Source organism: Arachis ipaensis, chromosome B10, assembly GCF_000816755.2.
Source record: "Arachis ipaensis cultivar K30076 chromosome B10, Araip1.1, whole genome shotgun sequence".
Lineage (NCBI taxonomy): Eukaryota > Viridiplantae > Streptophyta > Magnoliopsida > Fabales > Fabaceae > Arachis > Arachis ipaensis.
Window position 1 is genome coordinate 33654793 of NC_029794.2, and position 4572 is coordinate 33659364.

The window sequence follows — 4572 nt, forward strand, 5'->3', positions numbered from 1 at the left end:
CCTCGTTCTTTAAATGACGCTATCCCGAGGAGGACACCTAAAGGCGAGCCATAATGGCCTCATCTTCGGCAGGCTCCTCCGTTTTTTTTTCCTTTTTTTTTACGTTATGCTGACCCTCGTTCTTTAAATGACGCTATCCCGAGGAGGAAACCTAATGCTTGATGATGGATTGGATGTAGCATGAATGAGTTTAAATGTGATGATATATATATATTGTTAGATGATAATTATTGATGAGTTGTATTGGTGGGTGTTGAGATTTGAAGATGGATATTGATGATGATTTTTAATTGTTGGTTATTGTGGTTGATGAGGATTGTTGAGTATTATTGGTGTTGATGAGTTTTATGATGGGTTTGGTTAATGATAGATATTGTTTGATAATGACTATTAGAGTTTAGGAGGATTTGTTTTGGTAGTTGAGGTTGTTGTTGATTGATGATGATTATGAGTGTGGATTTATGATTAAATGGGAAATTATGGATTGGTAGTGAGATATGGCATAATGGTTGAGTAATTTAGGTGTGAAGTCGAGGAGAATGATATGAAATGGTAAGATGTTATATGTGGTAGTGGTTTATGATGATTGAATAGGTTTGGATTTGGTTTTGATTTTAGAGTTGGTTGAATTGGAGGTTTTGAGGTTTTTGGTAAAAACTAGTTTTTAGTGAACTTTGACGGGTCATAACTTGTGCCTCAATTTTCAAACTTTGTTGAAACTTATTTAGAACTAAAGTTCATTGAAAAGTCTTCAAATTGATATAAAGTTTGTAAAATTTGGATTTTTTTAGAGAAAGTTATGATCATTCAAAATTTGGTGTTAAAATTTGAAATTCTACAATGTTGCAGAATTTTGTGATTTCTGGTTTGTGTGCGCACGCACACCCCTGTGATTTTTCGAACTTGTACGCATGCACAGCCTTGTGCGTACGCACACACAGGGGAAGGCTTTCTGTTTAGAGCGCTAGCACAACCTGTGCGCGTACACAACCAACGAAGGTTTACAACCTGTGCACACCCACAGCCCTGTGCGCACACACACGTTGGAAGGTGCACTCTGTTGAGGGCGTTCGCATGCCTTGTGTGAGTGAACAGAGTTTGGAAAATTTTGCACTTGTGCGTACGCACACCTCTATGCGTACGCACACTTTCTAAAATCTTCTGGGCGTGCACGCGCACACCCCTGTGCGTACGCACACGTCCTGTTTTTCAAACTTAAGCTTTGTTTTCAACTATTTCACCTTCTCAACAAGATTGTGAGCTTCTGTGACACCATTTTAAGACTCTTGAGCTTATTATTGGGCATTAAAACAAGGGTAAGGTCTTAAGAGATTTGGTTTGGTATTATTTTGAAAAGTTAGAGAACGGAGGTTTAGGTTTCTGGTGTACTGAGGATGGGTTTGGTGGAGTGCGAAAGAAGAATGGTATATGAATTGAGAAAATTGACGAACTAGTGAGTTTAGAATAGAAAGTTATGAATTGATGATGGTTGTGATGAGTTGAAAACTTGGAATTGAATGATTATGGTTGATGGAATGAGTATGAGTGGAAGTGTGCTATGAGGAGTGGCCTCTGAGATTGAATACGTGATTATGGTATGTATTGTTATCCGTCGTAGGGGCTGTGGCAGTCTCCCGCCTACATTTGGATGTGAGGCTTGAAGCTGGGTTTCTCACTCATATTTATTGCTCAAGAGGACGGTGGTAGGGCACTCTCCCTCAGAACGTTTCCCTCTGAAAGGAGAAGGTGGTAGGGCACTCATCCCTTGGAATTATTCCTCCTGAGCGTGTGTTTTCTCTCTGGTTGCAAGGTGGTAGGGCACTATCCCTCGGAATCATGCGGCATCCAGAGGAAGGTGGTAGGGCACTCTCCCTCGGAACGTTTCCCTCTGAAAGGAGAAGGTGGTAGGGTACATATCCCTCGGAATTCTTCCTCCTGAGTATGCGCAACAGAGAGACTAATCTGGGAGTTGCCATCTGGATTTTCTGTCGAGTTTGGCACAATAACCGACATGTGATATCACAGCCAATATGACAGACATTCATCATATGCATCTTTTATATGCTTGCTTGCTTTGATTACTTGAGTTTGCCTAATTTTATAATATGCCTACTTGCTTCTTGAATTACATGTTATATATATATATATATATATATATATATATATATATATGTATATATATGAATACTACTTGTATTTTTCTTGCTTGCATTATCTGTGTTTGTTTGGTGCTGAGGAGGTTAGGTAGGCGGTGGCGATGGGATCGCACGGAGGGTAGGTTGGTGAAGGTTGTGGGACAGCGGTGACTAGTTTTAGTCAGAAAACCCCTAAGATTAGATACCTTGTTTATTATTCACGGTTTAAGTTATTTATTTCGTTAAGTTTGGATATCTGTTTGGTATGAATCTCTAGGATTGCATCTGGCGTCCCAGGGTCTTACATCTTACATTACTGGGTACTGTTACCATAATGAGAATCTCCGGTTCTCATTCCATACGTTGTTGTTGTTTTTCATATGCAGGTCGCAACCCACCTCAATGAGTTGCTTGATGGTAGCAGAGCAGAGGATCATATTCTATTTTGTTGTCATTTTGGTTATTTTGATTAGTACTCTCACTTTTGTATTTACTTTTGCCTTAGAGGCTTACTTTGAGAGTGGTATTCTGTATAAGCTGTTTTACTTTCAAAACTCTGTATGTCTGTATTTACTTAGTTGGCCTAAACTCTGCAGGCTTAGACTTGTATCTCATGAATAGTATACTCTTATAAAACTACATATACCTTGTTACCTTACATAGTAGATCTTAGCTTTTACACTTGTAGCTTCATATGAACGTTCGCGCTTTGTAATTACGTTTGAGCTTATTTTTAAGTATGAGCCGTAGAATTGTGGTAACCCTTGATTAACCTTTGCCTTACGGCATGGGGTAAGGCTTGGGGTAATTAGGGTGTTACACATGTGCTGAATAAAACGTGATAAACATTTAATCATCAAGAAAAATATTTCTGCATGCACAATGACTCAACTGAACACACTAACAATCAAGTGAATCAAAATGACCAACACCAATGAACCGATCAATATATCACAGAAAGAAAATAACAACATATTTTCTATTTGTATGCCCTAGTTACACAATAAAAATGGATTTAGAATAAGCCGTTGTACTAAACGAAACAACTCAATCCACTAAACCTTAAATCGAACTAGGAGAAACGCGAGTTTTGAGAGAAATTAAATGAATATAATAACGACAATTTTTCTCGTACCTTGCGGAGTATCTGTTCTTGTTTTTGGTTGTTTTTTCTTGTTCCTTTTGAAAGCTTGACGCGATTCTGGAGTAGGAGCAGTTTTCGCAGAGAACACGATGGAGGCTTGAGAGACTTTGAGAGAGATTTGAACTTCTCCAGTGACGGTTTCGAGGTTGAAGAAAGAACGTTGTTTCATAATGAAGGTGCGAATGAATATTAAATGTTTTGGGGAGTTTGGGTGCGTGAATACACACTCATTTAATGGAATTGGATTTTTTTTTGTGTTCGGTCAGCTTGAATGAACTTAGATAAAAAATTACATAGATATGTAGCATGACCATTCTATGAGTGATGCTATGTAATGTACAATGACTGTGGGTTATTTTAATGTAATTTGGCCATATTAAATAAAAAAAATTAAGAATCACTAAAAAGATTTTTTTTAAGTAATAAAAACCGATAAATTAAATATATATGATAATTAAAGAGAAGACAACAAATATTATATTTATGCAACAATATTTTCGTTATGAAAAAACTTCAAAATACTATATTCTTGTTTTTTCAATAAAATTTTAGAAAATATACATAAAAATTTAAATGACACAAAAATTTCTTTCTTTCTTCCAAATGGGTGGATTATAATTTCCAAAATTAAACCCATAGTATTAGTATTAAAGATGAATAGATAATGACAAAAAAAAGCCCTCTAAATTATTTACAAATTTATCGGATAGACAAAGAATTTCCAAAATCATCAATTTAAAAAGGAATGACACAATATAGTTATCTCAAATTAGAAATACGGCATTAAGGATAAATAATTTATAACGAAGGAGATAAATCATTATTGTCTACTTGAAAATATTGTATGATCCTTCTCTTTAATTAGTTAATGACAAATATAGTCTTCTTAATCATTGAAGTATATTTAATCCTTTCTTTTCATCAAGTACTCTCCTACATGCAAATTTTCCCCAAATTTTAATAGACGAGTCTCATAATAAAAGATATTTATCTCTACACAACTTTTTTGTTTACTTTTACAAAGCTTCCAAAAGAAAGGGGAAAATAAATAAAAAAAAGACAAATGTCAAAATGTAAATAATAAAAAGGCCTAAAATGAAGAGTAGTTTTTTCTCTGAGGTCCACAAAATAAATGTGAAGCAGCCATCAACCAGTCATCCAAGCACACCCATGGAAGATAAGGCAGAGAGATAAGCCACTTCTTCTTCTCCTCACACACACACACTCCTCTCCACACTTCCATCACAAACTTGTGAAAAAAATATCATATAATAATAATAATAATAACACATT